Source organism: Phyllobates terribilis, unplaced genomic scaffold, assembly GCF_046119375.1.
Source record: "Phyllobates terribilis strain yellow unplaced genomic scaffold, ASM4611937v1 Scaffold_40__1_contigs__length_11209783, whole genome shotgun sequence".
Classification (NCBI taxonomy): Eukaryota; Metazoa; Chordata; class Amphibia; order Anura; family Dendrobatidae; genus Phyllobates; species Phyllobates terribilis.
Window position 1 is genome coordinate 10,070,041 of NW_027362800.1, and position 12,561 is coordinate 10,082,601.

The 12,561-nt window shown below is 42.6% G+C and overlaps 4 non-coding genes and 1 pseudogene across 4 annotated transcripts; all 5 read right to left on the reverse strand.

Annotated features, from left to right (window-relative positions):
- Window positions 1–836: 836 nt before the first annotated feature.
- Window positions 837–1,027, reverse strand: LOC141190517 (U2 spliceosomal RNA). The gene has a single exon (XR_012264542.1). It is a non-coding gene; the product is annotated as a U2 spliceosomal RNA (small nuclear RNA).
- A 1,117-nt stretch (window positions 1,028–2,144) lies between these two features.
- LOC141184873 (U2 spliceosomal RNA) lies at window positions 2,145–2,335 on the reverse strand. Its single transcript, XR_012259587.1, has one exon. It is a non-coding gene; the product is annotated as a U2 spliceosomal RNA (small nuclear RNA).
- A 1,121-nt stretch (window positions 2,336–3,456) lies between these two features.
- On the reverse strand, window positions 3,457–3,647 carry LOC141190518 (U2 spliceosomal RNA). The gene has a single exon (XR_012264543.1). It is a non-coding gene; the product is annotated as a U2 spliceosomal RNA (small nuclear RNA).
- Window positions 3,648–4,766: 1,119 nt separating this feature from the next.
- On the reverse strand, window positions 4,767–4,957 carry LOC141190519 (U2 spliceosomal RNA). Its single transcript, XR_012264544.1, has one exon. It is a non-coding gene; the product is annotated as a U2 spliceosomal RNA (small nuclear RNA).
- A 1,120-nt stretch (window positions 4,958–6,077) lies between these two features.
- Window positions 6,078–6,278, reverse strand: LOC141185859 (U2 spliceosomal RNA; annotated as a pseudogene).
- Between the last annotated feature and the right edge of the window lie 6,283 nt (window positions 6,279–12,561).

Genomic DNA, 12,561 nt, shown 5'->3' on the forward strand with positions numbered 1-12,561 from the left:
GTCTACCCTTAGCAGGAGGGATGCTGATTAATTACCTCTCCTGCTGCTGCTGCTGCTGGCTGTCCAGCAGCAGACTGAAGGTGGCTGCTGCTGTGCGCAGGTATATAAAGGCTCAGAGCCTATTATGACACGCGCAGCCAGCGTTCCATTGCCACATTCCGTCTACTGCAGGCGGGATACCTGGATGGCTGAATGTCACTGAGAAGCTCACAGAGACCGCCATAAGCAACAGTTTAAAAGAATGCCACAGACTAATCAACCAAACTTTTTGGGTTGGTTTCTCTTTTATAGTCTGCAGGCATTAAATGAAAGAAGTCAGTGTTCCAGCAGAGGGAGACAACGTTTCAGAAAAGGCATTGTAGCAAACCAAAAAAGAAATTTTAAGCGCAGCAGAGTAACCAGCTCACATACCTGTTAGCTCAGGTGAGTTTAAAAGGCTGCTGTTGATAACAAGGGCATTTGCTAAATAGATGGTGTGTGTGCAACAATATACTGAAAGGTCAATTATATTGTGCAGCTTATCTCACCACCTGTAGTTATTTAGGTGAAAGCTCCAAAATGCTTGCCTAATATGTCTGTTTATCCAAAAGGAAGTATAGAGGGAGAGCTAGATAGATAGCATTGCATTACATTACATTACATGGCAATGCAATGCACAGTTGCTGAAGTTGAACCAAAATGAGCTTGTCATCTGGCTTCTGCAACTTTTAACATGAAAAATCCAATGAGGAGAAGAAAAGCAAAGCCAAAGAGTCCATCCCAAAATCCGACAAACAAGCAAAATGAACAAAAAGCATTGAATTCAATTCTTTCTGATTTTAGAAACTGCATTAAAGAAGGGGTGCACCGGTCCTGGAGATACTGCAATACCAGGTCAATGCGTGGAGTGGACAGAGCAAGCTCTTTTTCCATCTCCCTGTTCTAAAAATCCATTTAATATATGGTCCCCAGATAGGGGACGTATCAGATATTAAACTGATAAGAACAGATACTACACTTGATCTTAGCCAAAAGGCCGAGAAGCGATAACCAGAATTGGTTTCCGACTACGGTGCCACCCAAGGATTCTGAAAAGTCCATTTGTGGAGATGGCCACCTGGACTCCCGTTAAGAAGACATGCTGTCAACCTCTAGATCCCTCACATGCCTGCACTTTTCGGCTTGCTGCTGCTGCAATCCACGCGTTTTAGATCTGCATAACTCCACCTCTTTTAGCACAGTACCCTCAACCCCCGGCTGTTCCCACCCGCCTCAACACCGTTGGAAGGGAGGAGAACCAATTAAGGCGGGGGGGTGGAACGAGCAGCTGTCTACCCTTAGCAGGAGGGTTGCTGATTAATTACCTCTCCTGCTGCTGCTGCTGCTGGCTGTCCAGCAGCAGACTGAAGGTGGCTGCTGCTGTGCGCAGGTATATAAAGGCTCAGAGCCTATTATGACACGCGCAGCCAGCGTTCCATTGCCACATTCCGTCTACTGCAGGCGGGATACCTGGATGGCTGAATGTCACTGAGAAGCTCACAGAGACCGCCATAAGCAACAGTTTAAAAGAATGCCACAGACTAATCAACCAAACTTTTTGGGTTGGTTTCTCTTTTATAGTCTGCAGGCATTAAATGAAAGAAGTCAGTGTTCCAGCAGAGGGAGACAACGTTTCAGAAAAGGCATTGTAGCAAACCAAAAAAGAAATTTTAAGCGCAGCAGAGTAACCAGCTCACATACCTGTTAGCTCAGGTGAGTTTAAAAGGCTGCTGTTGATAACAAGGGCATTTGCTAAATAGATGGTGTGTGTGCAACAATATACTGAAAGGTCAATTATATTGTGCAGCTTATCTCACCACCTGTAGTTATTTAGGTGAAAGCTCCAAAATGCTTGCCTAATATGTCTGTTTATCCAAAAGGAAGTATAGAGGGAGAGCTAGATAGATAGCATTGCATTACATTACATTACATGGCAATGCAATGCACAGTTGCTGAAGTTGAACCAAAATGAGCTTGTCATCTGGCTTCTGCAACTTTTAACATGAAAAATCCAATGAGGAGAAGAAAAGCAAAGCCAAAGAGTCCATCCCAAAATCCGACAAACAAGCAAAATGAACAAAAAGCATTGAATTCAATTCTTTCTGATTTTAGAAACTGCATTAAAGAAGGGGTGCACCGGTCCTGGAGATACTGCAATACCAGGTCAATGCGTGGAGTGGACAGAGCAAGCTCTTTTTCTATCTCCCTGTTCTAAAAATCCATTTAATTTATGGTCCCCAGATAGGGGACGTATCAGATATTAAACTGATAAGAACAGATACTACACTTGATCTTAGCCAAAAGGCCGAGAAGCGATAACCAGAATTGGTTTCCGACTACGGTGCCACCCAAGGATTCTGAAAAGTCCATTTGTGGAGATGGCCACCTGGACTCCCGTTAAGAAGACATGCTGTCAACCTCTAGATCCCTCACATGCCTGCACTTTTCGGCTTGCTGCTGCTGCAATCCACGCGTTTTAGATCTGCATAACTCCACCTCTTTTAGCACAGTACCCTCAACCCCCGGCTGTTCCCACCCGCCTCAACACCGTTGGAAGGGAGGAGAACCAATTAAGGCGGGGGGGGGGGTGGAACGAGCAGCTGTCTACCCTTAGCAGGAGGGTTGCTGATTAATTACCTCTCCTGCTGCTGCTGCTGCTGGCTGTCCAGCAGCAGACTGAAGGTGGCTGCTGCTGTGCGCAGGTATATAAAGGCTCAGAGCCTATTATGACACGCGCAGCCAGCGTTCCATTGCCACATTCCGTCTACTGCAGGCGGGATACCTGGATGGCTGAATGTCACTGAGAAGCTCACAGAGACCGCCATAAGCAACAGTTTAAAAGAATGCCACAGACTAATCAACCAAACTTTTTGGGTTGGTTTCTCTTTTATAGTCTGCAGGCATTAAATGAAAGAAGTCAGTGTTCCAGCAGAGGGAGACAACGTTTCAGAAAAGGCATTGTAGCAAACCAAAAAAGAAATTTTAAGCGCAGCAGAGTAACCAGCTCACATACCTGTTAGCTCAGGTGAGTTTAAAAGGCTGCTGTTGATAACAAGGGCATTTGCTAAATAGATGGTGTGTGTGCAACAATATACTGAAAGGTCAATTATATTGTGCAGCTTATCTCACCACCTGTAGTTATTTAGGTGAAAGCTCCAAAATGCTTGCCTAATATGTCTGTTTATCCAAAAGGAAGTATAGAGGGAGAGCTAGATAGATAGCATTGCATTACATTACATTACATGGCAATGCAATGCACAGTTGCTGAAGTTGAACCAAAATGAGCTTGTCATCTGGCTTCTGCAACTTTTAACATGAAAAATCCAATGAGGAGAAGAAAAGCAAAGCCAAAGAGTCCATCCCAAAATCCGACAAACAAGCAAAATGAACCAAAAGCATTGAATTCAATTCTTTCTGATTTTAGAAACTGCATTAAAGAAGGGGTGCACCGGTCCTGGAGATACTGCAATACCAGGTCAATGCGTGGAGTGGACAGAGCAAGCTCTTTTTCCATCTCCCTGTTCTAAAAATCCATTTAATATATGGTCCCCAGATAGGGGACGTATCAGATATTAAACTGATAAGAACAGATACTACACTTGATCTTAGCCAAAAGGCCGAGAAGCGATAACCAGAATTGGTTTCCGACTACGGTGCCACCCAAGGATTCTGAAAAGTCCATTTGTGGAGATGGCCACCTGGACTCCCGTTAAGAAGACATGCTGTCAACCTCTAGATCCCTCACATGCCTGCACTTTTCGGCTTGCTGCTGCTGCAATCCACGCGTTTTAGATCTGCATAACTCCACCTCTTTTAGCACAGTACCCTCAACCCCCGGCTGTTCCCACCCGCCTCAACACCGTTGGAAGGGAGGAGAACCAATTAAGGCGGGGGGGGGTGGAACGAGCAGCTGTCTACCCTTAGCAGGAGGGTTGCTGATTAATTACCTCTCCTGCTGCTGCTGCTGCTGGCTGTCCAGCAGCAGACTGAAGGTGGCTGCTGCTGTGCGCAGGTATATAAAGGCTCAGAGCCTATTATGACACGCGCAGCCAGCGTTCCATTGCCACATTCCGTCTACTGCAGGCGGGATACCTGGATGGCTGAATGTCACTGAGAAGCTCACAGAGACCGCCATAAGCAACAGTTTAAAAGAATGCCACAGACTAATCAACCAAACTTTTTGGGTTGGTTTCTCTTTTATAGTCTGCAGGCATTAAATGAAAGAAGTCAGTGTTCCAGCAGAGGGAGACAACGTTTCAGAAAAGGCATTGTAGCAAACCAAAAAAGAAATTTTAAGCGCAGCAGAGTAACCAGCTCACATACCTGTTAGCTCAGGTGAGTTTAAAAGGCTGCTGTTGATAACAAGGGCATTTGCTAAATAGATGGTGTGTGTGCAACAATATACTGAAAGGTCAATTATATTGTGCAGCTTATCTCACCACCTGTAGTTATTTAGGTGAAAGCTCCAAAATGCTTGCCTAATATGTCTGTTTATCCAAAAGGAAGTATAGAGGGAGAGCTAGATAGATAGCATTGCATTACATTACATTACATGGCAATGCAATGCACAGTTGCTGAAGTTGAACCAAAATGAGCTTGTCATCTGGCTTCTGCAACTTTTAACATGAAAAATCCAATGAGGAGAAGAAAAGCAAAGCCAAAGAGTCCATCCCAAAATCCGACAAACAAGCAAAATGAACAAAAAGCATTGAATTCAATTCTTTCTGATTTTAGAAACTGCATTAAAGAAGGGGTGCACCGGTCCTGGAGATACTGCAATACCAGGTCAATGCGTGGAGTGGACAGAGCAAGCTCTTTTTCCATCTCCCTGTTCTAAAAATCCATTTAATATATGGTCCCCAGATAGGGGACGTATCAGATATTAAACTGATAAGAACAGATACTACACTTGATCTTAGCCAAAAGGCCGAGAAGCGATAACCAGAATTGGTTTCCGACTACGGTGCCACCCAAGGATTCTGAAAAGTCCATTTGTGGAGATGGCCACCTGGACTCCCGTTAAGAAGACATGCTGTCAACCTCTAGATCCCTCACATGCCTGCACTTTTCGGCTTGCTGCTGCTGCAATCCACGCGTTTTAGATCTGCATAACTCCACCTCTTTTAGCACAGTACCCTCAACCCCCGGCTGTTCCCACCCGCCTCAACACCGTTGGAAGGGAGGAGAACCAATTAAGGCGGGGGGGGGGTGGAACGAGCAGCTGTCTACCCTTAGCAGGAGGGTTGCTGATTAATTACCTCTCCTGCTGCTGCTGCTGCTGGCTGTCCAGCAGCAGACTGAAGGTGGCTGCTGCTGTGCGCAGGTATATAAAGGCTCAGAGCCTATTATGACACGTGCAGCCAGCGTTCCATTGCCACATTCCGTCTACTGCAGGCGGGATACCTGGATGGCTGAATGTCACTGAGAAGCTCACAGAGACCGCCATAAGCAACAGTTTAAAAGAATGCCACAGACTAATCAACCAAACTTTTTGGGTTGGTTTCTCTTTTATAGTCTGCAGGCATTAAATGAAAGAAGTCAGTGTTCCAGCAGAGGGAGACAACGTTTCAGAAAAGGCATTGTAGCAAACCAAAAAAGAAATTTTAAGCGCAGCAGAGTAACCAGCTCACATACCTGTTAGCTCAGGTGAGTTTAAAAGGCTGCTGTTGATAACAAGGGCATTTGCTAAATAGATGGTGTGTGTGCAACAATATACTGAAAGGTCAATTATATTGTGCAGCTTATCTCACCACCTGTAGTTATTTAGGTGAAAGCTCCAAAATGCTTGCCTAATATGTCTGTTTATCCAAAAGGAAGTATAGAGGGAGAGCTAGATAGATAGCATTGCATTACATTACATTACATGGCAATGCAATGCACAGTTGCTGAAGTTGAACCAAAATGAGCTTGTCATCTGGCTTCTGCAACTTTTAACATGAAAAATCCAATGAGGAGAAGAAAAGCAAAGCCAAAGAGTCCATCCCAAAATCCGACAAACAAGCAAAATGAACAAAAAGCATTGAATTCAATTCTTTCTGATTTTAGAAACTGCATTAAAGAAGGGGTGCACCGGTCCTGGAGATACTGCAATACCAGGTCAATGCGTGGAGTGGACAGAGCAAGCTCTTTTTCCATCTCCCTGTTCTAAAAATCCATTTAATATATGGTCCCCAGATAGGGGACGTATCAGATATTAAACTGATAAGAACAGATTTTTTTTTTTTTAATTTGGCTATCCCCCACATGGGGATAAAAACCGTTTATTTAAAATTTAACAAATTACAGAAATAAAACCATTACATCCACATTACACTTTCGGGACTTCAAAGAAAAATAAAAATTCCATCACAGCAAATTTTTACATGACTTCAAATATTCCATAGGTTAAAAAGCCATTTGCCTGCCAACGTTACATTCTTTTTCCTGTCCAATAAATAGTATATGTACATTTCACTTTTACAAAAGGCTAAAACATCATCTACTGGTAACATTTCATGTTTAAAAACAGCAATATTTCTAGCATTCCAGAGCGCTATCTTGGCACAATTCACTGTCTTCCACGCCATTATTTTTTGGTCCATTGTTGGGCATTCCAGAAGACCATATAACACTGATGCAAAATTAAAGTCCTTGAGGTCCACCATTTTCTCCAGCAGGGGGATTAATCTTCTCCAGAACTCTTTAGCAAAAGCACAAGTCCATAAAAGATGCTTCACTGTCTCTTCTTCTTGACAACCTTCTCTTGGGCAGATGGCAGACCTCACAAAACCTCTTCTGTACTGGAATGCCCGGCAAGGAAGACAGTGGTGTGCGCAGCTCCAAGACATGTCTTTCTGTACATTAAAAAGATAAGGGGCGTTAATCATTTTCCATATGTGTACAGTTTTGTCATCATCATAACGTTCAATATCACACAACGTCACATCAGTACTAATTTGTTTGAGTAGTGTCTTGCTGTTACATAGATCCCCTGTCTGTTTCTTATTCAAATTAAAATCAAGAATAATTTTCTTTAAAATCTCATAATGTGCAGGTAGGTTAAAAGCATAAGGAAAGGATAAAACCGTTTCAAACCAACCAAACCTTCTCATGAGAAAACCAGTGTTAAAACGCATAAAATAGGAAAGGTAATTATCTTTAAAAAGGGTTTTAAAACAGAAACAGAAAAAATGTATTAAAAGAAACTTATCTAAAACAGGGAAATCTTTCCCACCTTTAACCTTTGGCTTTGTCACAATTTCTCTTTTGAGTTTCTCCATTTTTGAGCCCCAAAAAAAGGTAAAACATACTTTTGTAATTCGTTTCAACAAATTTGTAGGAGGGGGGAACACCAAACTAAGATATAACAGGATAGGTAATATCACCATTTTTACAATCAGAACTTTACCTTCCATTGACAGCTTTCTCATATTCCACATGCAGATTTTCTGATTAATTTTCTGTGCTGCCGCATCCCAGCTATTAAAACCATTATTAGATTCATTAAAAGAAACACCTAAAATAGTAATGGAATCTGTAACTGCAATTGGTACATCATGTAAACTCATCCCCCCGACATTTAAAATATTACATTTAGTAAGATTAATTTTAAAACCGGAAACTGTACAAAAAGACTGAATTTGGCTTATCGTTTTTTGTATTGAAGGTACATCACATCCAAACACTGCTACATCATCCATATAGCTTACAACTTTAACTTGTAGACCGTTCCCTCCGGGTAAGGGTACTCCACATATTTGCTTATCCTGGCGTATTGTACATAAAAGGGGTTCTATAGCACATATAAAAAGCAGGGGGGACAAAGGGCAACCCTGCTTCACCCCTGATTTTAAAACTACCTCTTTTGTTTTAAAACCATTAACTAAAATCTTACTCGTACAATCATTATAAAAAGCTTTAAGAGACAATAAAAACCCACCCGGAATGCCCATTTTTTCTAAAACTTTAAAAAGATAAAAATGAGACACGCGGTCAAAAGCTTTCTCAAAATCCACCGCTAGGATTGACATCTTTGTCTTTCTGGTTTTTACATCTTCAATACAATCTTTCACCAGGTTTAAATTGTCCCAGATACTACGCCCAGGTACCCCGCATACCTGATTTGCATGAATTACTTTATGTATCACCTTTTTCAACCGATTTGCACAGATCTTAGCCATAATTTTGTAATCACTATTTAAAAGAGTTATCGGCCTCCAGTTTTTAAGATCCGTTTTGTCACCTTTTTTGTATAGTAGTGATACCTCACCTTTCTTCCATGAGTTGAGTAAAACCTTATTATTAAAAACTTCGGAAAACAAATTAAACAAATCATCTTTTAAAATATCATAAAAACTTATATAAAACTCTATGGGGATACCATCAGGGCCGGGCACTTTACCATTTTTAAAACTCTTCATGGTTTCTAAAATCTCTTCCTCACATAGAGGTTGGGATAAAAAACTTTGGGCATCAGCATCTAGGGTGGACTTGATCTCCCCCAGGAAAGTGTGTATTAAATCATGGTCTACAGTTTTTACATTAAAAAGATCATTAAAATAGACATTTACCTTATCCAATATAACGTTGATATTATTATCTCCATCTATGTTATCAATTATTGTTTTTGCCTGTTTGTTTTTCTTAAAAAAATACCTGGAACAAGTCTCATCCTCTTCTACGTGTTTTACCTTTGAACGAAAAATCAGTTCTTTTCCTTTTTGTTCCAACCACTTTGAAATTTCTCCTTTAAGACTCAATATATCATTACCTACATCCAGACCATTGTCTTTGAATTTGTACAATGTCTGTAACCTGATATTAAGAAAATTATAGATCTCAAACTTTTCTTTAGCTTTTTGTATGCTTTTCTTAATAAAGAAATCTTTAATGCTTATTTTCATTCTATCCCACCAGGAGCTAAAAGAAATATTGGGGTTTTTCCTTTTTCTACACTTTACATAAAACTCAATAAAATCCGATAAAATTTGTGGATCTTTTAAAAGGGACACATTCAATTTCCAAGATTTCTTACCACATTTCTTCTTTCCATTAATCCTCACTCTAAAAGATAAAACCTTGTGATCTGAGAGAATATTAGTTAAAACTTCACATTTCACTGGCAGTATTTTTTCTGAACCTAAAACAAAATCTATCCTGGAGCTACATGTAGAATTGCTCCAGGTGAAACCAGCGTCTATAGGGCTATCCTTGTTACATTCTTTATACACATCAGTTAATTTACAATCATTTATAATATTGCTTAACATTCCAGACGTTTTGTCATAATTTCTACTCACGGAACCGGAGCGTCGGCTTTCGCCTTTTAAAATACAATTAAAATCACCTGCCAGGATAAAAGGTTCAGAAATGTTAATAAATAAAGGTAAAATTTCCAGCATATCAGCCCTTTCATTTTTATCAGGTGACCCATAAAAATTTAAAAACTGCCATCTTGTCCCATCAATAAAAGCCTTAACTAAAAGAATACGACCCGGTAAAATATCTTGGATAAAATCAATAGACACATTTCCCTTAAAAAGTATAGCTACCCCGGCTGATCCGGTTGCATTTGATCCAGACCAGACCGATGGACAATGTTTCCACTCTTCCTTATATTTTTTGTAAGAAATCTTATGAGGGATATGACATTCTTGTAAAAAGAAAACAGAAGCTGTAAAACAGGTTAAAAAATGTAAAACAGTAGCTCTTCTGGTCTTGGATCCTATGCCTCTCACATTGAGGGAAACACCACTAATGTCAGCCATCATAACAAATGGTTAGGAAGAAACAAAAACTGGACTTTACCTATCCGATGGACGGATCAGACCACTTGGACTTTCACCAACGCCCTCTTCTGAATCCACCGTTATCAAAGAGTCTTCATCATCGAAGAAGGAACATTCACTTAAATTAAGACCCGATGCTACTGGGGTGTAGCTCGGAAGGATATTGAGAGAAAGGTTACACTGGGTCTCCATAGGCTGACCATTTAGGTCCTCGTCAGGTGGGTCTCCGAGAGGCTCCGCACTCCCCTGCTGACCCGCAGAGGGTCGTAACACAGGGGCAGGCTGCGCACATGGCGGAGCCTCAGAGTCCCCGGAGGCAGCCAGGTTCGGGGCCCCACCTGGGGCAGCAGAGCCCCGGGACCTCGGGATTCCAGAGTCTACACCCCCGTGAGGGGATGTATCCATCTCCTCCCTATTAGCCACCTCCACGGAACCATTCTTTTTCTTATTATGAGACCTCACCAAATGCCACGTACCGCCCTCGCTCTCGTGAGACCCAGTGGGAATTTTGGGCTCGGTGTCAGCCTTTTGGCGCTCTTTTTTGGCCTTACCGACCGCCCCTTTATGATCTTTCTCAGCCTTCCTTTTAGCCTCCTTATGGTCTTTCAGCCAGCTCCTGGGCTCCTGTGAGTTACCTGTCATTGACTCGGAGGGATTGTTACTAGTCGAAGCGCCCTTATCACCTCCCGAGGCTCCAGGTTGCTGTTCCTCCTCCTGAGGGGTGGTCTGATTGGCCCGTCCATTCCCGGATGTCTTGGACTTCTCCTTTTGTTTTTGTTCATCCTCTCTGAACCTGTGAGGGCAAGAAAAATAGAAATGACCAGGTGTCCGACAAAAAGAGCATTTTTTTTCATTTGGGCACTCCTTTGTGTCATGTTCAGTACTGGCACAATTTCTACAAGTGGCACCACAACTATCCTTAGAGTGCCCATAGAGACCACAATACCTACAGAAAAGTGGCATTCCTGAGAAAAAAAAATCCCCATTAGTTTGCCCTATTTTAAATCGAGCTGGAGGAAGTCTCACACCTCCAGGGAATTTTGGGTCTCTTTCACATTTTACTAAAAACTTCCATTTTGAGGTCCAGATGTTAAACTCATTCAACACTTTCCCAATCAATTTCACACTTTTAAAATAAACTGACAAAAAGGAAATAATCTCTGGTGCCGTTATGAAGGGTGAGAAGATTTTCACAACCACCATCTTTACCTCATCCAGGACGTGCTCGATAATCTGAATCCCTTTTAGACCAGGGCTATTTTCTACCGACTTAACTCTGGACAAAACATCTTTGAAAATACCTTCGCCAGTAAAGGTTACATCATAGTCTCCACGTCGAGGATAATCCTGGATAGAAAGGATTTCGTTGGTTCTGACGTGGAGCAGTTTCTCAAGCACGTCCTGGACTACATATCCCAGATTCCGCATATCGGAACCACCAGCCGTAAAGCGGACCCTTATGGTGTTCTTGAGCCTCGCATATAGAGGCACGAGGTTGGGGTCAACCTCCATGGTATGGCGCAACAAAATGCAAATTGCAACCGCCTGCAATCTGCGCCTTCAGAGCTTTGTGATAAAGCACCTGAAGGCTGGGGGATCGCTGCCCGTTACCCTAGGACTAATCCCTCTCCCTAATAGCAGCAGGCAGGTGAAGCCCACCGAAGTGGACGATCCTGCCAGGCCAAGGAGAGGGGTACCTGAGTACCCTTCAACTGAAACCTCCTGCTGTGAAGCACTTGGTCTCAGCCAAAAGGCCGAGAAGCGATAACCAGAATTGGTTTCCGACTACGGTGCCACCCAAGGATTCTGAAAAGTCCATTTGTGGAGATGGCCACCTGGACTCCCATTAAGAAGACATGCTGTCAACCTCTAGATCCCTCACATGCCTGCACTTTTCGGCTTGCTGCTGCTGCAATCCACGCGTTTTAGATCTGCATAACTCCACCTCTTTTAGCACAGTACCCTCAACTCCCGGCTGTTCCCACCCGCCTCAACACTGTTGGAAGGGAGGAGAACCAATTAAGGCGGGGGGGGGGGGTGGAACGAGCAGCTGTCTACCCTTAGCAGGAGGGTTGCTGATTAATTACCTCTCCTGCTGCTGCTGCTGCTGGCTGTCCAGCAGCAGACTGAAGGTGGCTGCTGCTGTGCGCAGGTATATAAAGGCTCAGAGCCTATTATGACACGCGCAGCCAGCGTTCCATTGCCACATTCCGTCTACTGCAGGCGGGATACCTGGATGGCTGAATGTCACTGAGAAGCTCACAGAGACCGCCATAAGCAACAGTTTAAAAGAATGCCACAGACTAATCAACCAAACTTTTTGGGTTGGTTTCTCTTTTATAGTCTGCAGGCATTAAATGAAAGAAGTCAGTGTTCCAGCAGAGGGAGACAACGTTTCAGAAAAGGCATTGTAGCAAACCAAAAAAGAAATTTTAAGCGCAGCAGAGTAACCAGCTCACATACCTGTTAGCTCAGGTGAGTTTAAAAGGCTGCTGTTGATAACAAGGGCATTTGCTAAATAGATGGTGTGTGTGCAACAATATACTGAAAGGTCAATTATATTGTGCAGCTTATCTCACCACCTGTAGTTATTTAGGTGAAAGCTCCAAAATGCTTGCCTAATATGTCTGTTTATCCAAAAGGAAGTATAGAGGGAGAGCTAGATAGATAGCATTGCATTACATTACATTACATGGCAATGCAATGCACAGTTGCTGAAGTTGAACCAAAATGAGCTTGTCATCTGGCTTCTGCAACTTTTAACATGAAAAATCCA